The 27222-nt window shown below is 36.5% G+C and overlaps 1 long non-coding RNA gene across 1 annotated transcript in view; it reads left to right on the top strand.

Moving 5' to 3' along the window:
* LOC112207083 (uncharacterized) overlaps nucleotides 1–25519 on the top strand; it is a 355512-nt gene extending 329993 nt beyond the window's left edge. The window contains exon 13 of the long non-coding RNA XR_010154849.1: nucleotides 25402–25519. This is a non-coding gene — a long non-coding RNA (uncharacterized LOC112207083). The remainder of the gene's footprint in view (nucleotides 1–25401) is intronic.
* The last annotated feature ends 1703 nt before the right edge of the window (nucleotides 25520–27222 follow it).

Here is a 27222-nt window from a genome sequence, read left to right as displayed (position 1 = left end):
TTGGTTATGCATATGGTTTCTCCTATTTAATATCGAAATCTCTTTTATTCACAAATCTACTAAAGGAAGGAAGCTTTTCTCCTCCCCAATCTCAGGAGTTTCACGTTTATCTTTAGAGTCATGTAGAGCTTCTTTCCAAGAACCTCAGATTTAGAATGATTAAATATTTCAGATCATCTAATCACTTAAGCCCTATACATACACTTTAAATATGCCTCATTAAAAAAATCCAGATATAAAATTTGCAACTTGTATAAGTGAATTTAGAACACTTGTCCACAGAGTCTGGAAAGGGTTTTGTTGGAAATAGCCAGAGCATTAGTGTGTTTTCTGTTGTTTGCTGTTCTTAACACAGTATTAGAAAATAAGACATTAGCCTATTCAAGAATCAGTTTTCAAGCAGAAAGAGAATGAAATATACACAGTACAGAAATGAAAAAACTTTGTTTTTTTAAATATGAGGCAAATTAGAATTCTACTAAATTTCTGGGAAACATAATTGACAAATACACCAAACTCTACACTACACTATAAACTTGTAGACAAGGTCTCACTGTTGCCCAGTCTGGAGTGCAGTGGTACAATCATAGATCACTGTAACCTTGAACTTCTGGGCTCAAGCAATCTTCTTGCCTCATCCTCCTGAGTAGCTGGGATTGCACATGCATGCCACCATGCCCGGCTAATTTTCAATTTTTTGTAGCAGCGTCTTGCTATGTTACCCAGGCTGGTCTCAAACTCCTGGCCTCAAGTGATCCTCCCACCTTGGCCTCCCAAACTCTTGGGATTACAGGTGTGAGTCATCATGCCCAGCCACACTTGTCATATACTGAAGTGGCCCGCAAAACTGCATCACTCCAGGAGGGTAAACTTTCCAAAGCCCATTGAACATATGGCCATGAAAGCTAAAAGTAAATATTTCCTTATAGAAATCAGACTCAGAATCTAATCAGACTTTCCCATATCAGGGATTTTTTTTATAATACCTGTCTCATATGTTGTCATCTTGGTATGCACCATGTTATGGAAACACCAGTGGTTCAGTTTAGGTCCTGCTACTTGCCACACAGAAAACCAATAACTGAGATGATGAGTATTGCCAAGGAAGAAGGCTTTAATCCGGTGCTGCAGTCAATGAGATGGGAGATCAGTCTCAAATTCATCTCCCTTATTGACTAACGTTAGCAGTTCATATAGCAGGGAAGAAATGTAACAACGTGTTGGAAAACAGGAACTCAGAAGGGGTAAGAAAACAAAATGAAGGGCCAGGTGTGGTGGCTCACGCCTGTAATCCCAGCACTTTGGGAGGCCAAGGTGGGCAGATCACGAGGTCAGATCGAGACCATCCTGGCTAACATGGGGAAACCCCATCTCTACTAAAAATACAAAAAAATTAGCCAGGTATGGTGGCAGGTGCCTGTAGTCCCAGCTACTTGGGAGGCTGAGGGCAGAAGAATGGCATGAACCTGGGAGGCAGAGCTTCCAGTGAGCCAGGATCGCACCACTGCACTCCAGCCTGGGTGACAGAGCAAGACAAAAGAAAGAAAGATAAAAGGAAGGAAGGAAGGAAAGAAAGAGAAAAAACAAAATGAGGGATCTGGCATCTCATTGTCTGTATGTGATGATGTGGTGAGTTTCAGTTCGTTGATACTTTTTGAAAGGCTTGGGAGTCCTTTCCTGAGGAAGGAACTCAGATAAAACAAATATAAGTTTCAAGCTTTAAGACCAGAAGGGTCCATTTCTTTCTTTATCCAAAAGAACTGTTTATGGAACAATTGTGTTGGTTTCAACCATTAACTTTGTATATTTCTCACTCTTCCATTTTCCCAATGTAAGATTTTTTGTCCTTTCCTCTCACTACCTGCTGTTGGATATCGAGTTTGAAGATAGTGAAATATATCTTGCATGTTCATTTTCTATTGGTCCAGACCACAGGGAATCACATCCACATCTGAAAGAGGGCATGATGTATCTATCCTCCACACCTTGATTTAGATTGGGATGACATTTCTAGTTTGGAATTTTTCTCTTTCTTGGGATTAGGAGTTATAAATATAGGAAGAGCATTTCAAAGGGATAACAAAAGGAGGCAACTATGGCAAAGCCTAATAAATATTCATAAAACTAAGTCATCTTCTTTATTCCAGGGTACAAAACTAAATCATATTTTGGAGAAGACTTTGAAGTTAGCTGTAAGACTGAGTTCCAGCAAAGGGATGTGGGCTATTTGTGGACCTTAGCTTTTAAATTGGCTGTGTCTTTTCCATATTATCCGTTCTCTTCTACTGGGTTAACGTATGTAAGCAAAGCCCTAGCAGATAGAGGAGCCACGAGATAGAAGGATCCTGGTCCCTCAATCACTGCATGAAGTAGAGCCATCCTCCAATTGGGAATATTTGCTTTAGACCTTTAGGTGAATAGAAAAAAACTATTTATTATCTTATACTTCCTATATATTTTTGGATGCCTTTTCTTTGTAGATTATTTTCCCTTAAAAAAGGTATGTACCATTCATCCTCACAACATACAGTTAGCGATCCCTTGAGCTATAAGAGTTAACTACTTAATTTGCTGCTTTCTTTTAATCTCCATTCCATAATACACACCGTAGTCTCATTATCTTCCTAAAATATTTTTTCTAGGTGGGTAATTACACGTGTTCATTCACTCTCCTTTGCTGATAGAATAAAATTTCTGATTCATTATCTGGGCAGTCAGAATTCCTCACAATCTGCCCTTTACTGAGTTTTATCACTTTATAAATCTCTATCCACCTACTTCAATAACATTGCTCTTTTCACTTCCTTTAAATACATAGTTCCTCATTCCCATCTCCACTCATTTGCCTACATTCTTTCATTGAATGTGTGTTATTTTTTCTTCTCTATTTTTTTAAATTGTAAGTTCCATTTAAAAGCCTTGTTTAAATCCTTCCTCATTTGTAAAGTTTTTCTCTAACAATCTCAACCCCAAATGAAATGTGCTGCCCTGAATTTAAAAATCACTAAATTCTATGCCATTTATTAAACAAAAGCAAGAACAAAGGGATGCAAGGAAATTTTGGGAGGTATTGGGTGTGTCTTTTATCGGTTTTTTTTGGTTTTTTTTTTTTGTTTTTTTTTTGAGACGGAATCTCGCTCTCTCTCCCAGGCTGGAGTGCAGTGGTGCAATCTCGGCTCACTGCAACCTCCGCCTCCTGGGTTCAAGCAATTCTCCTGCCTCAGCCTCCTGAGGAGCTGGCATTACAGGTATGCGCCTCCACGCCTGGCTCATTTTTGTATTTTTGGTAGAGACAGGGTTTCGCCATGTTGGCCAGGCTGGTCTCAAACTCCTGACCTCAGGTGATCTGCCCGCCTTGGTGTCCCAAAGTGTTAGGATTACAGGCGTGAGCCACCACACCTGGCTGTCTTTCATCTTGATTGTGATGATGATAACATGGGTGTTTGCGTATGTCTAAATTATTTAAATTGTACACGTTAAGTATGTGTACTTCTTTGTGTATCAATTATACTTCCAGAAACCTGTTAAACAAATAATCTATCAAATATCTCTATAGTACTTTATCCTTTGTTTCTACTTGGAAAATAATGTCTAGTAAGGCAGATTTCTCTTTGTTTACTTAGCATTACACATTTTGAATAAAACTTGATACTCAGTAAATAATTTTATGTCATCTTAAATACAGGTCTGGTGTCTTAATTCACAATGTATGAAAAAATGAATATTTTATCTCCTGTTGTTTTAACCTCTATTGAACATATGTATGCAATGTGTATACTGAAGAAAATTCAACTTCCATTTAAAAAAATTTTCATTTTAATGGAATGAGATGGGTCCCAGACTATTCCATTAAATTGAAGACTCCATTAAATTGAACTTAACATCTTTGAAGTCTGAAGTCTTTAGTTAATAAAATATAACATTTATTTCAAAAATCAGATACCATATTTCTTTCCTTCAATCATTTTATTCAATAAGAAAATATCCATTGTATGCATATACGTTGTTCTTGGAAAAAAAACACACCTTCATGTTTTGCATAAAATTTTAGTGAAAATAGTCATGGGAAAAAAAAGCAAACTTAAGATATGTTAGTGAGGTAGAATTAATAAGTTGAGAGGTCCGATTAGTTGTAGTAGGAAAGGGAAAAGAAAGAGTCAAGGATGACCCAAAGTTTTTGGTGTGACTGCCTGGGTTGGTGAAGGTACCATTCACCAGAACGTGAAATATAAGGAAAAGAGTAGATTTTTCATCAGTTTCAGGTGCTCTTTTATTCTATAAATATTTATCAAACATCTACTTATGCTGAAAAGCTTTATAACAACTGGAAATTCAAGAACAAATATAGTCCCTGTGGAGTTTCCATTCTAGTAGGAAAGATGGGAAGTAAGCAAATAAATGGTAGCCATGAGACCTGTGTGTGTGAGGAGGGTTAACTTAGCAAATACATATGTCCCAGTAAGATTAAGCTTCAGGTCTTCCTGAGTTTCATTCTTGCAAGAATTTTCAAAATGTTCTATTGTGTGGAGGGGAAGAAATAGGGTACAGTGAGGTGTTTAATTTGGTTAGGAATTGTCTCTAAGAGTTGATAAAGATGGAAGAGCGCCTCACATAAGTGAGGAGCTAATTAAGTGAAGACTTGGGAGAGCATTTGAGGATTAGGAAAAAACAAAGAGAGTTCCTGGAGGATTAACAGTTTTATTGTGTTGAAGAAAAGCATAAAACCGGAACTGGTACTAATCAAGGGATGATTACTAAAAAATTACATTTTAGACTGGTTAAAGTCCAAATTATGTAGGCCTTTGCGGGCTGTGCTTAAGAATTTAAATTTTAAGCTGGGTACGGTGGCTCACGTCTGTAATCCCAGCACTTTGGGAGGCTGAGGTGGGCGGATCACGAGGTCAGGAGTTTGAAACCAGCCTGGCCAACAGGGTGAAACCCCGCCTCTACCAAAAATACAAAAATTACCTGGGCGTGTACTAAAAATACCAAAAGTAGCCAGGCATGGTAGCAGGTACCTGTAATCCCAGCTACCCAGGAGGCTGAGGCAGGAGAATCCCTTGAACCTAGGAGGCAGAGGTTGCAGTGAGCCGAGATCGCGCCACTGCACTCCAGCCTTGGAGACGAGCAAGACTTCGTCTCAAAAATACAAAAAAAATTTTAAATTTTAATAAAAATTTGATGAGAAACTTTTGGATGATTTTGATTAGAGAAATAATGTATTAAAATTTAGATGTTTTATAAAAGAATGCTTTTTTCATTTAGGTTCAGTCATGTTGTCACATATTGCAGTATTTCCTTCTTTTTAAGGCCAAATAGTATTCCATTGCATGTATACACATTTTATTAATCCATTTATATATTAAAGGACATTTAAGTTGTTTCCACATTTTGGTGATCGTGAATAATGCTGTAATGAATATGGGAGTGTTAATATCTCTTTGAGATCCTGATTTCAATTCTTTTGGGTGAATAGCCAGAAGTGGAGTTGCTAAATCATACGTTAGCTCTAATTTTAATTTTTTTGTCGAACCTCTATATGGTTTTCCATAATGGTTGTACCATTTTGCATTCCCACCAACAGTGTACAAAAGCTCCAATTTCTCCATAACTTCACCAACACTTGCTGTCTTTTGTTTTTTATAATAGACATCCTAACGGGTGAAATGAATCTCATCGGGGCTTTGATTTGCATTTCCCAATAACTAGTAACATTGAGAATATTTTCATATACCTGTTGACCATTTGTATGTCTTCTTTGGAGAAATGACATTATTGTGAGTAAAATAAGTCATTCACAGAAAGACAAATACTGCATTATTTTACTTTTATGAGATATCTAAAATAGTCAAACTCATGGAAGCAAGAAATAGAATTTTGGGGCCAGGGCTGGTGGGAGAGGAAAATGGGGAGTTGCTATCCAATAGGTATAAAGTTTCAGTTACGTCAGATGAATAACTTCTAGAAATTTGCTGTATAACATTGTGCCTACAGTTATCAATACTGTATTGTACACTTAGCAATATGTTAAAAAGATAAATCTCATGTTAGGTGTTCTTACCAAAATAAAAAATATATGAAGAATTTTGGTTTCTATACAGACACAATATGTAGAGGCCATATGGTTGTCACAAAAATCATGAATGTGATATACAAAAGGGTACTTATAAACAGTCCAATGGTGCACACCTGTAGTTTCAATTATTTTGGCTGAGTCACAAGGATTGATTGAGCTCAGTAGTTTGATGCTGTAGTCTGCTATGATTGCACCTGTGAATAGCCACTGCACTCCAGCCTGGGCAATGTAGCAAGATCCCATCTCTAAAAAACAAAAACAAAAGAAAAATATAATCAAAAATATGTGTTATTTAATAATGTATTATATTTAAAATGATGTATTTTCAGATGGTTATATAAAGTGGGGGAAAATGCAGCATGCAGCTAGCAAAAGGTACACAGTTGTCTCTACCTGAGTCTAGCCAAAGGAGACATTTAATTGCAAGCAATACTGCTCTCTTGGAGTGAGGTTTTTGCCAAGCATGAAAAGTTTGTGTTGAATACTGTCAATGGAAAATTTACTCATCTCTTCTCTAACCTCCTCTAGCCTGACTCTTTTTGTGCTCATTTGCTAACATGTATAAATAATTAATATAAATGTTTCCCATCAAAAACTATATTTACATTTGGGTTAATCTTTGTTATGGGCTGAATTATATCTCCCCAAAATTCACATGTTGAAGCCTAATCTCTAACGTGATACTACTTGGAGATGGGGCCTTTGGCAGATAAATAAATTTCGATGAGGTTATGAGTGTGGGACTCTTATTATGGGAAAAGCACCCTTCTAAGAAGAGGTACTAGTGTGTAAGCATTCCTCCTTCTCTGTATCCTTGCCAACATCTGTAGTTTTTTGTTTTTTTAATAGCCATTCTGACTGGTGTAAGATGATATTTCATTATGGTTTCAATTTGCATTTCTCTGATGATTAGTGATATTGAGTATTTTTTCATATGCTTATTGGACATTTATATGTCTTCTTTTGAAAAATGTATATTCGTGTCATTCACCCACTTTTTAATGAGAATATTTGTTTTTTGTTGTTGTTACTGAGTTGCTTGAGTTCCTTGTAAATTCTGGATATTCAGTCCCCTGCCAGATACATAGTTTGCAAATATCTTCCCCTATTCTTCAAGTTTTCTGTTCACTCTGTTGACTATCTCTTTTGCTGTGCAGAAGATTTTTAGTTTAATTGTCTCATTGTCTGCTTTTGTTGTTTGTGCTTTTGAGGACTAGTACAACCTCTATGGAAAACAGTATGGTGATTTCTCAAAGAACTAAAAACAGAACTACCATTTGATCCAGCAATCCTACTACTGGGTGTCTAGCCAAAGGAAAATCACATAAAAAAGATACCTGAACTTATATGCTTATTGCAACACTATTCACAACAGCAAATATATAGAATCAATCTAAGTGTCCATCAATAAATGATTGGATAAATAAAATATGGCATATATACACAATGGAATACTACTTGGCCATACAAAAGAATGAAATAATGTCTTTTGCAGTAACATAGATGGAATTGGAGGTTGTTATCTTAAGTGAAACAACTCAGAAACAGAAAGACAAATAGTGCACGTTCTCATTATAAACAGGAGCAAAACAATGTGAACACATTTGCATAGAGTGTGGAATGGTAGACAATGGAGGCTCAGAAGGGTGGAGGGGAAGGGAATGAGGTGGATGATGAGAAGTTACTTAAGGGATCTAATATACATTATTTGGTTGATGGGTACATTAAAAACATAGACTTCACCACTACGCAATAGTTCCATCAAACATATTGCATTTGTATTCCTTCAATTTATACAAATAAAAAAAGAAGAGACACTAGAGAGCTCTCTGTCATATAAGTACAGAGCAAGAAGGCAGCCATCTATAAGGAAGGAAGAGAGCCTTCACAAGAAACTATCTGCGTTGGCACCTTGATCTTGAACTTCTAACTTCCAGAATTGTGAGAAAACACATTTATGTTGTTTGAGCCAACCAGTCTGTTTTCTATGGCAGGCTAAGCTAAGAGATTTTGAAAGTAGAATGGGAAGGACTAATGGATTGAATTGAATTTTGCATACCACAAAAAGCAAAGACAATTTCTAGCTCTTTGGCCTACAAAATTGAATAAACCTTGGTACAATTTAATGAAATGGTAGACACTAAATGAAGCGATAGCAAAATAAAGAGCTCTGCTTGCCACATTGAGTCCCTTCTAAACTAGGATGAATTGACCTTAAGTGGGATGATGGGGATAAAAGCCTAATTAAAGTAAATTCATAATCTTATTCTTGTTAATTTTGAGCTGTCAATAGGGGAGATATGTTAAATAGACATTCTCTGTTGATACGCAATTCTTTGTTCAGGAACTTAGAAAAATGATCTTGACTATAGATATAGAATAGAAAAACCGGCTGGGCATGGTGGCTCACGCCTGTAATGCCAGCACTTTGGGAGGCCAAGGCAGGCAGATCACGAGCTCAGGAGATCAAGACCTTCCTGGCTAACACAGTGAAACCTCCATCTCTGCTAAAAAAAAAAAAAAATACAAAAAATTAACCAGGCATGGTAGTGCGTGCCTATAATCCCAGCTACTCAGGAGGCTGAGGCAGGTGAATCGCTTGAACCCAGGAGGCAGAGGTTGCAGTGAGCCGAGATCACACCACTGCACTCCAGCCCCGGCGGCAGAGTGATTCTCTGTCTCAAAAAAAAAAAAAAAAAAAGAAAAGAAAAAATCAGTATTACAAGGAGATGGGGATTTAAGCACTTTGTCACATTTCTCTTTCAAATTCTAATTAACTACCTTACCTTCCAAGCAGTGGATGAAATGGTTTGTAAGGTAGTAAAGGGAAGATTACATAAGGTCAATTTTCCTGCTAAAATTTCTGCATGAGAGAATAAATATAGCTAGACTAGAATTGGCTTGGAGAAGCTCATGTGCACGGGTAAGACCTTTGATTCCACAATTTTCTGAGACAAGATGACCCCTTCAAGAAGGAATGGGACCTGTCCACCCTCCCTTTCATAAGTATGTGTGTTGGTGTGTATGTATGTTTGTGTGAGTGTGTGTGTGTGTGTGTGTAGCTAGGTACATTTAGTAGCGTATAATGAATTTTTAACTATAGAGAAGCTGCCAGAGAATACAAAAGGTGATCAGTTGTCTCAATTTCCGAGGCTGGGGGAACACTATATCCAGCTCAGAAGTTAATTCCTAATGCCTCCAATGAAGAGTGGGCTAATTAATCTGAGAAGCAAAGGTTGCTGTGCTCCCACCTCTGATGTGTTGGCTCCACTGTCTGTAGTAGGTCTACCAGCATGACCTTCACCAAAAGGAATAAAGAAAACCATGAACAGGCAAAGGAAAATAACTTTACATTTCTGTAAACTCACTAATTAGAGACAGGATGTTCAAGCAGAAAGCCTAGCATTGAGGTGATGTAGCGTTTGAAAGATGGGACAAATTTTTTAAAATAATAAAAACACTTGAGATTTATTTGAGTATGAAAATACTTTATGTAGCTGAAAATATTACTTTGTGAATGCTTAACATTTTATTATAAAATAGAAAACCATAAAATATATAGGAATGTAAAATAGCAGTTTAATCAATATTATAAAGCAAATGACATACATTATCACTGCTCGGGTCGATACATAGAACATTGATATCTGTCCTCAGGAGCTCCTTATGGAACACAACTCTCTCCCTACATTGTGGGGATAGAATATTGCTGGTACTTATGGTATTAGTATTTGTTTTTCTTTATATGTTATCACGCACTTATGTTTTGTTAAGAAATATAATTTACGTAAAGAGTATATAGTTTTTGTAACCAACTTATTTTACTCAAAGTTATGTTAGAGGATTCATCATGTAGCATAGCTGATTTATTTTTATTTCTGCCCATTGAATAAATATGAAATATGCTACAGATTGTTCTTCTATTCTATTTATTAAAATTTGAGTTGTTCTAAACAGTAATACAAGTTGTTCTAAACCTTGCACATGTATCTTTGTACACATGGGGATAACTGGATATGATATGTTGGACTGGAGTACATTATCATAACATATGAATATATTTTACCATAATTGATAATGTCCAGTTTTCCGAAGTCCTTATAATAAGAAATTATTTTAGGCAGTTAGCAAGGGTAAAAGAGTTCTTGGTGGAATTTTCCTTTAATAAAAAGCACCCCCAAAATCATTCCTTTTCTAACAGAAAGCAGCCTGAAAAGTCAAGCTGCAAGCAAGCTGGAAGCTTGCATATGTAAATACGGGTGGCTCTACTAGAAGCCAGGTCCCCCCAGTATGGCAATTCCTGCCCCTCTTTCTTTGTCGCCATGTGTGCAGGTGTCATGGTGACAGCCAGGTAGAAGCCACATTTGCATAATAAAAGATTAGGATGGGAGGGCCAGTCTTTTCCTGGGCTATGTAAATGGCACACCTGGTCAAACCAATCCCCTGGGCGCTGTGAAAATCAATCACCACCTCCTCAAGCCTCTCTGCAAAATCAATTGTGTTCTGCCCCAAACCCGGAAACCCTCTCTTGGGCAACCTGCTTTCTCAACATGAGGAAGCTTTCTCTCTCTTCTTCTCTGACGATTAAATTTACTGCTCCTAAACCCACTGCTCATGTGTGTCCCTGTCCTTAATTTTCTTGGCATGAGACAACGAACCCGGGCTATTTACCCCAGACAATGGAATCGTTTCACTTATACTCACAGATCATATGTGTGCTCCCGTTGTTCCACATCTTGAACAATATTTTTTGTTGTTTGCCTTTTTTAAATCTTTTCATATGTATGTGGTATGTAATGGTATCTTATTGTGGTTTTAATTTAAATTTCCCAGATAACTAATGTGGTTGTGTATCTTTCTGTGTATTAATTAAGATTTAGGGTATCCTTTTTGGTGATGTGTACTCTATGAACGCCTAGTTGCTTCATATCTTTTTTTTTTTTTTTGAGACAGAGTCTCGCTCTGTTGTCCAGGCTAGAGTGTAGTGGCACCATCTCTGCTCACTACAAGCTCCACCTCCCGGGTTCACACCATTCTCCTGCCTCAGCCTCCTGAGTAGCTGTGACTACAGGCACCCACCACCAGGCCCGGCTAACTTTTTTTGTATTTTTAGTAGAGACGGGGTTTCACTGTGTGAGCCAGGATGGTCTCAATCTGCTGACCTCATGATCCACTCGTCTCAGCCTCCCAAAGTGCTGGGATTACAGGCATGAGCCACCACGCCCAGCCGTTGCTTCATATCTTTAAGGCATTTTCAGTGATTTTTGTTTTGGCCATTCCGGTGGTATGTAATTCATTACATTGTGGGTTTAATTATCATTTCCCAGATGAATAATGAAGTTGGACACTTTGACCAGTTTTTGGTTATTTGAATATCCTTTGTCAAGTTTCTGCTAAAAAAATTGCCTACTTTGTAAAAATTGAATTGTCTCCCTCTTATTTATTTGTAGGAACACTTTGTATAGAAATGGAATCTATAATGAAAAACTTTCTCACACAAAAAACTACAGGCACATATAGCTTCAGGTGAAGGTAGAACTAAAATCAGACTAATGCAAACATTTTTCAGAGGAAAGAAAAAGAGAGACCATATCCCAGCTTGTTTTCTGGAGGGAGAATTACTTAGATACCAAAATATATGAGAACAACTTTACAAGAAAAAAAAATTAAAGGCTATTCTCTCATGAAAATAAGAGGCAAATGTCCTAGATAAGATATAAAACAATCAAATACAGCATTATATTTAAAAGCCATTACATTATCATTAAATTAGGTATAGTCATGGAATGCAACATTAGAATAGCATTTGCATATCAATCAATATCATTCACCACATTAATAAAATAAAGTACAAATGCCACACGATTATTACAAGAAGTGTAAGAAAACATGTTTGAATCTCTAGCAAAGTGGTAATAGAAAACTTCGCCTAGGCCAGGTGCGGTGTCTCAAACCTGTAAACCCAGTATTTTGGGAGGCTGAGGCAGGTGAATCACTTGAGGTCAGGAGTTCGAGACCAGCCTGGCCAACATGGTAAAACCCCATCTCTACTTAAAATACAAAAAAATTTAGCTGGGCGTGGTGGTGCACGCCTGTAATCCCAGCTAATCTGGAGGCTGAGGCAAGAGAATCACTTGAACCTGGGAGGTGGAGGTTGCAGTGAGCCAAGATAGTACCACTGCACTCCAGTCTGGGCAACAAGAAGGAAACTCTGCCTCAAAAAAAAAAAGAAAAGGAAAGGAAACTTTGCCTAATTGACATTTGTAGGACACTGTATCCAATACAACAAAATACACATTATTTTCACACGTATGTGGAATTTTCAGCAAAATAGACCATATGCTGGACCATATAAAGAGTCTCTATAAATTTCAAAGGATTGACATAATACAGAGTACCTTCTTTGACCAAAATAGAATTGGCTTAGAATTTAATAACAATAAGATAGCTGTAAAATCCTCAAATATATAGAAATTAATCAGCTCATTTCTAAATAATGAATTGTTGGAAGAAAAATAAATAAGAGAAAATTTTTTTGAAATAAAAATGAGAGGCACAACATATGAGGATTTGTGTGATACTACTGAAGATATAGATTCATATTATATATGTGTGCGTGTATATATATACATATATAATATATAGTTTCAGGTGAAGACAGAACTAAATCAGTCTAAAAGTTTCTTAAGGTGGAAGATATATGTATACACATATACACACATAATCTGTGATCTTCCACCTTAAGAAACTTTTTCAAAGGAAGAAAAACTTAAAAAATTTAAAGTAAAAAAACTAAAGTCAAACTAAGTAAAAACAAAGAAATAACAGATAAAATTTGAAATTAAGGATGTAGACAAAACAATAGAGAATTTAATGACAACAAAAGATGTTTTTGTTAAAGAAAAATAAAATCTATAAAAATCTAAGTTGATCATGAAAAAAAGAGGCACAAATAATCAATATTGGAAATTTTTTTAAAAGATGTAACTCCAGATCCTATAGACATTAAAAGGAAAAAAAAAAAACCAGAATACAATGGAAAAAAACTTTATATCAATAAAAGCAGGCATAATTAAATGAAATGATGATTTCTTATATGCAGAAAAAACATCTGACAAAATTCAATGCCCATTCATTATAAAACATCCCAGCCAAACTAAGAATAATAGAGAATTTACTTAATGTGATAAGGGGTACCTTCAAAAAATCTACAGCTAATGATGAACTTGCTAGTGAAGACTAAGTGCAAAAGTCAAAGATATTCTTTCTCATGAGTTCTATTAACTATCAATTTCATTTTCTTTCTTTTTTTTCTTTGGAGACAGAGTCTCACTGTGTCACCCAGACTGGAGAGCGGTGGCACAATCTCAGCTCACTGCAACCACCATCTCCTGGGTTCAAGCGATTCTCCTGCCTCAGCATCCCAAAGGATTACAGGTGTGCACTACCATGCCTGTCTAATTTTTTGTATTTTTAGTGGAGATGGTGTTTCGCCATGTTGGCTAGGCTGGTCTCAAACTCCTGACCTCAAGTGATTCACCCACCTTGGCTTCCCAAAGTGTTGGGATTACAGGTGTGAGCCACCATGCATGGCCCAATTCCATTTTCAAGAATATCAAAATCATGAACTATTTAGGGATAAATTTAACAAAATATATGAAAGGCCTGTGCACTTATAACTAGAAAATAATAATGAGAGAGATGAAGAACTAAAAAATTGAACTGACATACTTCATTTATCAATTGGATGACTCAATATTGTTCAGATCAATTCTTCCAAAATTGATGTATACATTCAACGTTATCCCAGTCAAAATCCAAGCAGGCTGGTTTTTCCTCAAGTACCAATAAACTGATTCTAAACATTTATAACACCAGCATGGCACATGTATACATATGTAAATAACCTGCACATTGTGCACATGTACCCTAAAACTTAAAGTATAATAATAATAAATTAAAAAAAAGAAAAAGAAAAATTAAAGGACTTAGACTTACCAATTTTTCTTTTTCTTTTTCTTTTTTTTTTTTTTTTTTGAGATGGAGCCTCCTTCTGTCGCCCAGGCTGGAGTGTGGTAGTGCGATCTCGGCTCACTGCAACCTCCGCCTCCTGGGTTCAAGCAATTCTCCTGCCTCAGCCTCCCAAACAGCTGGGACTATAAGCACCTGCCACCACACGCGGCTAATTTTTTTGTATTTTTTAGTAGAGACAGGGTTTCACCGTGTTGCCCAGGCTGGTTTCAAACTCCTGAGCTCAGGCAATCCGCCCGCCTCGGTCTCCCAAAGTGCTAGGATTACAGGCATGAGCCACAGCACCCGGCCACACTACTTGTTTTCTAAACTTTTTATAAAACATCAGTAATTAACACAGGCTGATATTGCTGTAAGGGAGAGACATATCAAATAATAAGACAGAAGAGAATGTCCAGAAGTACATTCACACACATATATGTTCAATTAGCTTTTTTTAGTACCAAGATAATTCAACAGGAAAAAATAATCTTTTCAACAAATGGTGCTAATACTCTGGAATATACATATGAAAAGAAGTGAACCTTGATCAGAATCTCATACAGTAAATGTAACATAAAATGGATCATAGACTCACAGGTCAAAGCTAAAACTATAAAGATCTAGAGGAAAACATGTAAGAACATCTTTTTTTTTTTTTTTTTTTTTGAGACGGAGTCTCGCTCTGTCGTCCAGGCTGGAGTGCAGTGGCGTGATCTCGGCTCACTGCAACCTCTGCCTCCGGGGTTCAAGCAATTCTCCTGCCTCAGCCTCCTGAGTAGCTGGGACTACAGGCACATGCCACCATGCCCGGCTAATTTTTTGTATTTTTTAGTAGAGACGAGGTTTCACCATGTTGGTCAGGCTGGTCTCAAACTCCTGACATCATGATCCACCCATCTTGGCCTCCCAAAGTGTTGGGATTACAGGCATGAGCCTATCTTTTCAGTATAGAGGTAAGCAAATATTTCTGTGTATAAAGTACCAATTTAAGAAGAAAAAAATCAATGTCATGAAAGTTAAAACATCTGACCTTTTAAAGGCACCATTAACACCACACATTCATTAGAATAGCTAAAATTGAAATGGCAGTCAATTCTGAATGTTGACAAGCATGTGAAGACAGTGAAACTTTCATGTATTGCTTTTAGAGGGGTAAATTTGCCCAACTGTTCAGCGCTTTCTGATATAATTAAACATATACTTAGCATGAAGCCTACTAATTCAATTTCAAGGTGGAGCGGAAAGAAAAGAAAATATGTCCTTATAAAGACTTGCACATGAATGTTCATAGTAACTCTATTCATAATAACCAAGACTATAAGCCACTCTAATTTACATCAACAAATGATTGGATTAAAAAAATGGCTGACATTGTTGGTATACCAGTGGTGGTATACAAATATATAGGGATATTACTTTGTAATAAAAATAAAAATACTAATGATACACATGACATGAATAAATATGCAGAATTTTAAAAAGGCAGACACAAAAGAGTCCCTATACTATGAGTCCACACATATGAAATTGTGGAAGAGGCCAAAGTGATCTATTGTGACCAAGAGCAGATTGGTGGTTGCCTGGGGCTGTGAGAGGTTAGAGGTTAACTGAACAGGGACCTGAGGGAAGCTTGGGGTGATGAAAATGTCTTATATTTTGATGGTAAAAGATATGCAAAATAAAAGTATAAAATAAATATTTTTTAATCAAGAAAATCACACCATGCCCAGAAGCATGAATGAAGTTAAATAAAAACCTTATTTAACAATATCATGTGCTAGAGAGTATTTAGAGTGACTGAAACTCATGCACATTGCTGATGAATATAGATTGGTAATGCACTTTGAAAAATTCTTTGACAGTATTTACTAAAAATGGACATTTGTATACCTATGACCTGTCTCAGCTATATACCCAAGATAAATGCCATTGTTTGTTAGCTGTGAACATGCATGAGAATATTCACAGCTGCATTATTTGTAATATCCCCCATATGGAAGCAATTTAAACATCAATCAATACAGTAGCAGAACAGAAAAATAAATTGTAAACAAACTGCTAGAACGTGCAATAGAATGGATGCATGTCATAGACATAATGTTGAGCAAAAGAAGCAAAACACAAATGATATTTTCCATTTATAAAGTTAAAAAAGATTCAAAACTAAGCCATGGTAATAGAAGTGAGAATCATGATTACTTTTGGTGGTGTGGTGGGCTTCTGGATGTTGGTAATGTTCTTTTTTCATCTGTTTGTTACTAAGGTGTAAATTTCATTTAAAAGTTTATCAAATTGTATAATTGTGATTTATGCACTTTTGTGTATATATAATACTTTGAATTCATACATTTTACAAATAATATCATGTTGTTGTTCTTAAAATTGTCCAGTGGCTTCTCACTGCACTTCTGATCCAATCCCAAATCCTTATTATGGTCTGCAGTCTCTTATTTTTTCATTCCTTGGCTTGCTTCCTAAGCTGTAGCCACATGGAGCTCTTTTGTCTTCTTGAACAAATAATAAAGCAAGTTCCTTTGTATACCTTTTCACTTGCAGTTCTCTCTCTGCCTGGAACACTGTTTTCCAAAATCTTTAAGTAGCCTGCTTTTTATTGGCTTCAGGCCTATGCTGTTCCCAAAACCCCAAAGCAGTTCCGTCATCACTTTTATAAGAAGCCTGCATTTTTTTTTTTACTTCAGTGTAATTTTAGTATCTGAAATTACCTTCTCTATTTCATGACTTCGTTTCTGGTTCCCTGCTAAAATACAATTCCAAGACTACAGTAACTTTGAATATCTTGCTTTCTGCTTTATTCTCATTTACTAGAATCCTGCTAGACAGATAGATAGATGTTCACTGAGTAATTGGGACATGAATAAATTTATAGATAAATGAGTGAATAAATGAATAATTTAGTAAATATATTGCATAGAAATTAAAGACTATTGATTAAATATGAAATGTTTTTATGGAACTGCATTAGTCAGGGGAAAGTGTTATCGAGTGGTATTTTTCTTCTGCCCCTTAAATGATATTGAGATATAGCCCAGGGAAAGGTTTTTGAGAATGATTATTTCCGCAGTTTGCACAAGCGTTTTTTTCATTTCAAATAATACAACATTAAATTATTATTTCTGTACTGATGTTCAAGCTTCTATTACCTACAGTTTTATTACTAAGGCTTCAAGAGTAAATAATTTTGTGTGCTGATGATGCAAGATATTTTCTGGACCCCTTTGCAGGACTCCCAACAGAGGTGCCCCATTTACTCAGCCCACCCACTCAACCCCTCCTGGGAGGCAGCGTGTGAGCAAACGAGTGCTGGAACCAACCAGCTGCTTCAGGGCGGGCAGGAGCAAACTCTGGTCACTCAGGTCCGCTGCACTTCACCCCTCGTGGGAAGGAGCACATAGGCAAGCAAGTGCAGGAATCAGCCAGCCACATTAGTGACAGCATGAGCAAACTCCATGCAGGCCCTGTGGCATCATGCAGGTAGGGGTGTCTGTAGCCCCAAAGCCCTAGAGTGCGTGTTAACAATGCTCTTAGCTCTGCTGTGTGTGTGTTATCAGCTCAGTGGGACCTTTGCTTCGTCACATGGGGTGACTGCCCTCCACCAGCAAGGGCAGAGGGCCAGTGTGACAGCCTTTTTGGATACCTACAGTTGGTAGGTTCCAAATTCTTGTCTGGTGCCCAAGATGAATGAGCTCACACAGATGAATTGAAGCACGGTGAATGCAAAGAATTTTATTGAGCAATGAAAGTGGCTCTCAGCAGACAGGGAAGCTGGAAATGGGATGGGAAGAGCAGGTCACTCTCCCCTGAGGTCAAGTTACCTCTCTTCAATGTCCAGTTGCCATCTTGGAACTCAAGTAGCCTTTCCCTTACATCCAGCCACCTCTCCTCTCTACTGGCTGAGTCTGGGGTCTTTATAGGTACAGGATGCAGGGCGGGGTGGGTTGTAGGTAGTTTTGCAAAAGGCAACATTTGATTGGTAAAAAGACATTATCCAGAAAGAACTAATTGGGAGAGAGCAGGCACACAAGAATGGAAGTTCTCACTTTGGGCCAGGAGTTTCAGGCTTTTCAGCTCGAAGGTGGGGTTTTGCCAGGGACCCACTCCTGTCTGCCTAGAGTTTCTCTGCCTCCTGCCTCTATCACTGATTATATGCTACACTAAAAACCAGAATATTATGAACATGTATTTTCTCAATATATTAAGTATATATTCAAACAAATTGCTCACAAAACATATTTTTATACTAAAAGCAGAATGTCATATAATTTGCTTTGTTCACTTTCTAAAGAGATTCAGGTGCAGGTGTGCATATAAGTGCTTTTTCATCATGATGATAATTTACTGCAATTTCATATATATAACATTTTCTTTGTAAAATTGTAGCACATATGTTCTCTTTTATTCTTACTAAATTTTGCCACTTGTAATATTCCATTTTCCCAGTTTGAACTGTTATATGGTTTACAGTTCTTAAGGATTTTTCAACTTATGACCTTATAATGCAGTAGTCTAATATTTATGTTTCCTCAACAGCTAGTATAATCAATAACTGGTGGATAGCAGCAAATTATATACAGAAATGACCAAATGTTCACAAAAGGTCACTGTCTCAAGGCTAAATGAAAAATAATCTATTATGATTTAAATTAGGTCTCTTTGGTAGAACATAGTCTAAATAGCTTATTATACTGCTAATTAAGACAGAAATTCAATTACAGCAACCAAGGCATATTCTTAGGAGGACATACTTGGAGTAGAACTCATGTAAAATAAAACTGTCGTTGTCTTAGTCACATTCTAATTGGTGTTCGGGTTCTTGAGAGAGACAGAACCAATAGGAGATACAGATATAGATATAGATATATGAGAAAATATTTATTAGGGGAACTAACTCACACAATTATGGAGGCTGAGAAGTCCTACAATAGGCTGTTGTCTGCTAGCTGGAAACCCTAGGATGCCAATAGCATGGCCCAGTCCAAGTCCGAAGGCCTCAGAACAAGAGAAGCTGATGGTGTAACTCTCAGTCCAAGGCCAAAGACCCGAGAACCCAGGGGGTCACTGGTGTAAGTCCTGGAGTCCAAAGCCCAGGCTGACTGGAGTTGTTGTTCAAGGACAGGAGAGGAAGAGCATATCCCAGCCTCAGAGATAGATCAATGTGTTTGCCTTTTCTCTGTTTTTATTCTCTCCTGGCTCCCAGCAGATTGAATGGTGCCTGCCCATATTGAGGGTGAATCTTCCTCGTGTAGTCTACTCAGACTCACATGCCAATCTCCTTTGAAACACCCTTACAGACACACCCCAAAATAATGCTTTACCAGGTTTCTAGATATTCCTTAATTTAGTTAAATTGACACGTAAAATTAACCATCACATAATCTATGAATTTGAAATAATTATTTTTGTGATTGGCGTTCTACAGAACATCAAGAAATCAGTAGTCACTAAGAGTTTGCAGTGCTTTTCTCACAATGTCAAAGTGGAAAGAAAACATTTCTGTATTAGACTTTTATGCATATTTGATTTCACTTCATCCTTACCACAACTCTAGGTGATAAATATTTAGCATATTAATTGTGGTTATTTTGAATTCTTTGTCTGCTAGATTCCTCTCTGGAATTGATTCTTTTAGCACTTTTTCAGCTGCTTTTTCCTGCATCTTTGTATGTTGAATCATTTTTAAATAAAATGTCAGGTACCGTCAAGGATTTTAGAAACTCTTGGAAAGGTAGTAAAGAAATAGCACTAATGGGCTTTACGTAAAGAAGTAAGAAAATTAGACTGGCATATTAAAAAAATAACTTTGTGTGGAGAATGTACAGAGGGCCAAGAATAGCTATGGGGCATGCAATTAAACAGTGAGGGCCATTGTCCAGGTGAGAGATGATTTTAATTTACAGTGGTAGTGAAGGAGAAAAGGAGATGGATTTGAGATTCACTGTACATACCCATATATATGAAGAGTTTTTCAATATCAAAAACTATCCTTAGAAGAGGAAATCATCTTATATTTGAACCTTAGAATATTTCAGATTACAGACTGATATATAAATTATTTTGTTCTGAAAAATCACAAAGTACTGACTGGAACAGACATGTTAGCCTGAACCAACAACAATTGTTTCAAGAGATAATTTGATACAACTGGTAAAAAAGGAAAAAAAGTCAGCAAAGTAAGATTTAGTAATTATTCCATGGGGTATTACCTCCCAGCTGTGTGTGTTAAATGTCACCATCAAGCAATATTCCAATGATCATTTGAAAAAAGTGATTCAGTCCATACTTATGTTATGGGATCATGAATATATGCCAACAGGAAAAGTAGGGGGAAAATTCTACCCTAATTGTACTTGCAACTGAGACAGCATTATACACAGATTCAAAAAATACATAAAACAAAGAAACTCTTAATTATATTATCTTCCTCTTAAGAATATTGTATCATACTGGTTGATTGCCACAATCCTATGAATAGATAAGTTTCTTAAAAATTATTTTTTATTTTTTGTAGAGTTTAGGGGGGTGTCTCACTTTGTTGCTCAGGGTGGTCTGGAACTCCTGGTCTCAAGCCATTTTCTTATGTCAGCCTCCCAAAGTGCTGGGATTACAGGAGTGAGCCACTGTGCCCTGCCTCTATCAAGACTTATTTTTAAGCTTTGTTAGAGTGGGTCTATTTTTTTTGTCTCTATTAAGGTATCATCTCTAGTTCATGGCCTTCTGGTGTGTCAACTGCAAGTCTGTATGTTCATGATAATTTTTCCCTTTTAAATGAGCCCAAACTCCAATGATTTCCCAGCATTGTGTGACCTCTAAAATCTCTGACCACCTATTTAGCCTCTTGATGCTGTTCTCTGCTTGACCTCAAAGAATCTCACACTGCATATGCTGAACTTAGGAGCTGGCCAATGACCCAAGAGAAAATTTATACATAGATTTTTAGCACTCTGCCTACAGTTCTGTCTTCTCCAGTTATCTCTCCACAAAGTCCCAGCTAACTTTATAGCCTCAAACACTTTATTTCTCTGTCTCTTTCACCCAGTGATTCCACTGCTGTCCTTGGGCTCTATTAATCTGTGTTACAATTTGGAAAATACATTTAGATGCATGGCTCACCAACCACCTCCTCTTCCAATGTATATCTGGTCTCGTCTTGCTGTTTTGCTGTCATAATCTGCCATGATATTTTCCATCACCTGAAGAGGCAAGCTCTGCCTAAACAAATCATTAGTTCCAGACCTGTTTGCAGTGAGTTTTCCTGCCAAAGAGCCCAGCTTTATACCCCAGGGCTATACGATACCTATCTTATCTATCCTAAGGCCTTAAAAATTTCCTGGCCTCAGGCTTCAATATTGTTATAGATCAGTACCTTATTGCTAATTTACTTCTTTTAGTACAAGACCCTTGCCAAAGAGTTGAGATTCATTCATCGAGACTCCTTTATCTAGTACGGACCTGTGTTGCATATGGTCCCAGTTTCTGAAATATTAACACTGCTCATCTTCACTGAAGCCAGTTCCACTAACACAAAATCAAAATTTCTTCTGCTAGAACTGCATCAAGATGTTTTAAAACTCAGAGTTCCTTCCTCAGCAGATAGAAATATTTTTCTGTTGAACATCAATTAACTTTAACATTACCTCTGAAACTAAGAAAAGATTTAAGGGATTTTGGAGATCTTAACTGACGACAGGTGAGTAATATAAACCTTTTATCTCCCTTTATCCCATTGCTAAAATGGTCAGTTTTATAAATGGCTATATTCAATCCTAAATTTGTCCAATATATTGTACAAAGTGGAATGAAAAGAGAGAAGAATTGGTACACAATAACCTGTGAAGGCTCCCAGCAACTTAGTCCTCTAAAATAAGTGGAAAATTGTTTTATTTCAATGTCTGAGAGATTTCCCTTTATAGGTCTGCTGAGTTGTATTTTGTCAGCTCCTATTAAATTGTGTTGTCATGATACCTATGAATCTTACAAAGTATAGAAAGACTTTATTTCAACTTTTATAAACCTTCAAAAATGGGGGGAAAGATTTATAATCTCTTATTTTAGAGAGACTATTCAATTTATTATTTTTTTTAGTTCCTTGTACTATGAAGTCACACTCTTGGTATCTAGGCATATAAAAAAGTCTCAAGGAATTTTGGAGATATGTAAATAGTCTTCTGTTTTTTCCAACATGTATGAAATAAAAATATAATTATCTTGTGAATGCTTGATATGGTTTCAATGACTACACTGAGTGCACTGTCTTTCCAATAAAAAATAGACACCTGGCATATATGCTTGTGTGTGCATGTGTCTGTGTGCTGATTTTTTTCCACTCTGTTGAAACAGATGCAAATAGTAATTTTACCTAATGGCCTTAGCTACAATGCATGATAAGACTTCACTGATGGGCCAGGCGCGGCTCATGTCTATAATCCCAGCACTTTGGGAGGCCGAGGTGGGCAGATCACGAGGTCAGGAGATTGAGACCATCCTGGCTAACATGGTGAAACCCCGTCTCTGCTAAAAAATACAAAAAATTAGCCAGGCGTGGTGGCGGGTGCCTGTAGTCCCAGCTACTCGGGAGGCTGAGGCAGGAGAATGGCATGAACCTGGGAGGCGGAGGTTGCAGTGAGCTGAGATTGTGCCACTGCACTCCAGCCTAGGCAAGAGAGCGAGACTCAAAAAAAAAAAAAAAAACCTTCACTGAACTTCACTGATGGATTCTGAACAAAGAAAAATAAATTGAGTCTGGAGTTAAAGAAAACTAACTTGGTGGCACCCATAAGAGGTAACAATAATTCATACCACAGTGCTGAAGCGCTGGTCATAGAAATGTAAGCCTTTAAATGAGATGAGTGTTGGTAACAGCCTGGTTTCAGAAATGTATAAATAGTTACAGTGCTCATAGTCAGGGGGCTAACAATATTTGAAAAAGTTCCCTCTATTTTGGAGCTAAATCTGACTAAGCTTTTGGGACACAAAAAGATAATATTGGAAAGACTAGGCCTGTTATGAGAGTTCAAGTTAAGCAAGTTTGTGTTTAGGGCATGTTTCTGGGGCCATATGGAAAATAGCCTGTTATTCAGGAAACAGAAGTCCAGATCTACTGAAATGTCAATCTAGACAGAAGAGAGAGAAAGGAGACAATTTGGTGCGACGTGGATACCTCGTGCCAATCCATCATGTCAGGCATAAAATTAGCAAGGCTAATTTTAGCAGCTATCTGATAATAAACTTGGTTTTCTGATACACTGAAAAGTTTGGTCTGGATTTGTGCATGAATAATTTTCTAGTATACCAAGAAATAGGATATGGAAGAGTAAACTATAGCTAGAAATTATTGGAACTTAGGATGGACAAAATAAGTTTTTTTAAATGATCAGGAAGTGCTTTCATTGTCAGCAGGCCTGACTGACTGTGGGAAGCGCTGCCATGGCTTCTTAACCAACGTGGTGCAGTGTAAATACTCCCATACCTAGAAAGTGTGGGAGTTGCCACTCCCATCTTTACAACAAGAAAAAGCTGAACAAACTTGAAAATCAACAACTTCTTTTTGGATGCATCAGAGAACTTAGTTCACAGGGCACACTACCCCCCTTGAATCTGGAGACACAGGTGGATCTAGAGTAACGTCAAAAATCTGCTTATCTGGAGAAAAATCCACTAGAGACATAAACTAATAGGAACACATAGATGGTAATTCCAGTAACACTGATTGTGGACTAGCATGAGAGTGAAAATCTTCCCTGGGCCACAGTTTTAGAAAAGGCTCCACACTTTAATGGGTTTTACCTCTAGGAACCGTTCCTACCAGGTTCTCATGGTGAGGAGTCAAGAAAGATCCCTTTGTGGCTTTGGCAGGGAGAGAGAAAGAGTAATCATTGTGAAACATACCCAGAGCTTACTTGATTCTCCATACCAAAGGACTTCTCTACGGGAAAAAAATACCTTAACAGCCTTACCCCAGCTGCGAGAAAGACATTTTCCCGCTCCAAAACCCTCTTGCCGTCCTGACTCATTTAAGGAAGGTAACAGGCCAGGAACGTGGGCCTACTAAAAGACTCTGAGTTAATCATAAGTTTATAAAACACTTCCCCTCTGCACATCTTACCACCATACCAATGTGGCTTCAGTAAAATAACAGTGGATTGCAGCTGGAAGAGCTACAAGATGCAGACTCTTTCTAAGTAGAACTTACTGAAGTTTAAAGTGAAGAGGGGAAGCAAAAACGAGGACACTAGAGGATATTGAAGCCTCTAACACATACAGCTACAACGAACTAGCCAGTCCACCTCCTAGCCAGATTAACATAAAACATCACACTGAGTCCTGTTTAACCTCAGTTCCTATTATCACCGTGTCTGGTTTTCAATAAAAAATTTCAAGGCATACTAAAACACATCTGAAGAGACAACTAACAGAACCAGACTCAGATACGACACAGATGTTGTGATTATCAAACAGATTTTAAAATAACTGAATAATTTAATAAGAGCAAAAATGGATAAAGTAGACATACAAAAACAGATGGGTAGTATAAGCGAAAGTCATGGAAACCCTAAGAAAGAAACAAAAGGAAATGCTAGAAACAAAAACTACACTGTAACAGACAGGAAGAATGCCTTTGGTGGGCTCATCAGTAGACTGGATGTGGCCAAGGGAAAAAAAAAAAATCAGTAAACTTGAAGATATGTAAATAGAAACTTCCCAAACTGACATGCAAAGAGAAAAAAGATTGGCAGGGGCAGGGGGGAGGGTAAAACCAGAATAGAATAGCTAAGAACTGTAGGACAACTTCAAAAGGTGTAGCGTACACATAACTGCAATACCAGAAGTAGAAAAAAGAGAGAACACAGCAGAAGAAATACCTGAATAGTTACTGGGAATGTTTCAAAATTGATGACACATATCAAACCACAAATCCAGGTAGCTCAGAGAACACCAAGCGGCATAAATATCATAAAACAAATAAATATACAAAAAACTGAAAAGTATTTTAAAAAAAACCCTAAAAAATACATCTGGATATATTACATTCCAACCGCAGAAAAACAAAGACAAACAGAAAATCTTGAATGAATCTGGTATAAGGTATATGGGGAAAAATGTACCCATAGGTCAACAAAAATAAGAATTATAGTGGTTTCCTCATCAGAAACCATGTTAGCAAGAAGAGAATAGAATGTGAGATGTTGAGTTTTGAAAGAAAAAAATTCTAGAATTCTGTAGTGAATTATTTTTAAAATTAAAGAAGAAATAAAGACTTTCTCAGACAATCAAAAATTGATGAAATTCACTTTCAGCATACCTGCCATGCAAGAAATGTGAAAAGTTCTTCGGAGAGAAGGAAAATTATATAGGTCAGAAACTGAGACCTACATAAGGAAAGAAGAGCATTGGATGAAGAAGAAATAAATAAAGGTAATATGAAATTCTTTATTTTTCATATTTTTATTAGTCTTTATTTTCATATCGTGAATATTTTTCTTTTTAATTAAACTAGTTAGTTTAATTAAAGTTTACTCATTTTTTTCCTTGGCCACACCCAGTCTACTTATGAGCCCATCAAAGGCATTCTTCATTTCTGTTACAGTGTAGTTTTTTATTTCTAGCATTTAATTCATTTAATTAAAGTAGGAGCAGTAACAATGCATTATTATAGCATATGGTTAAATAAAACAAATGGTACTAATATCATAAAAGACATGATGAAAGAAACTGAAAATACTCTGTTGTAAGTTTCCTGCTTTGCATATAGTGTTATAGTATTATTTGAAGGCAGACATATTTGTTAAAATATGTATTGCAAACTTTAGCACAAGTACTAATTTTTTAAAAAGAGGTATAATTTATATGCTGAGAGATAATAAAATGGAATAATATAAAATGCTCACATAAAACCAGAGAAGGCATAAAAAGAGGTGAAAAAGAAACAAAGAACAAGTGGAATAAACAGAAAACACCTGAAAGCATGGTAGATATTAGCCCAAATGTATCAATAATCATTTAAATGTGACTCATCTAAATATAGCAATTAAAAGCCTCACATTGTCAGAGTGGATTAAAAGAAAAACAATATCTATGTTGTCTACAAGATACTCACTTTCAATAGCAAGAGTCAAATAGGTTAAAAGTAAAGAGATGAAGGAAGCTATACCAACACTAATCAAAAGAAAGCTGTGGTAGCTATTTTAATTCAGAAAAAGTTAATAGCAGGACAAAATATCTAGGATAAAAAGTGGCATTATAAAATGATATATATAAAGTGGTGAATTCTCCAAGACAACAATTCCAAATATGTATGCATTTAACAAGATAGCATGAAAATATGTGAAGCAAAACTGATAGAATGGAAGGAAGGGAGAAATAGACAAATCTATTGCTATAGCTGGAGACTTCTGCACCCTTCTTTTTGCAATTGATAGATCAATAGGGCAGAAAATCAGTAAGGATATAGCCAACTTGAAAAATATTATCAATCAATTTGATCTAACTGACCTTTATAGAATATTCCATCCATTACCAGTAGAATATATAATATTCTTAAGCTCTCATGACATACTCACCAAGACACACCACATTCTATGCCACAGAATACACTTTGACCAGTTTCAAAAATTAGAAATCAGATAAAGTATCTTCTTAGACCACAGTGAAATTAAATTAGAAATAAATAACTGAAATATAGGTGGAAAATTCTCAAGTATTTGGAGATTGAACAAAAGTTGTCTAAATAGCACATGGATCAAAGTGTCTCAAGATAACTTCTAAAAATATTTTAAACTGAGTGAAAATATATATACAATTTATCAAAAACTTGTGAGATGCAGCAAAATCAGTGAAATGTATAGTATTAAATGCATATATTAGAAAAGACAAAATTATAAAATCAGCAATTGAATCTTACACTAGAAAAGTACAGAAAGAACAGCCATTTAAGTCTCAAGCAAGCAGAAAAAAGAAGTAATAAAAATTGAAGAGGAAATCATTCACATTAAAAATTAGAAAACAATAGAGAAATCAATGAAACCAAAAGCTGGTTTTTTGAAAAAAATCAATAAAACCAATAAGCTCTATCCAAGCTTACTAAGGAAAAAAAGAGAAGACATAAATCACCAATATCA

Source organism: Pan troglodytes, chromosome X (genome assembly GCF_028858775.2).
Source record: "Pan troglodytes isolate AG18354 chromosome X, NHGRI_mPanTro3-v2.0_pri, whole genome shotgun sequence".
Lineage (NCBI taxonomy): Eukaryota > Metazoa > Chordata > Mammalia > Primates > Hominidae > Pan > Pan troglodytes.
The sequence above is the reverse complement of the archived record's forward strand: the minus strand, read 5'-3'. Positions and strand labels throughout refer to the sequence as shown.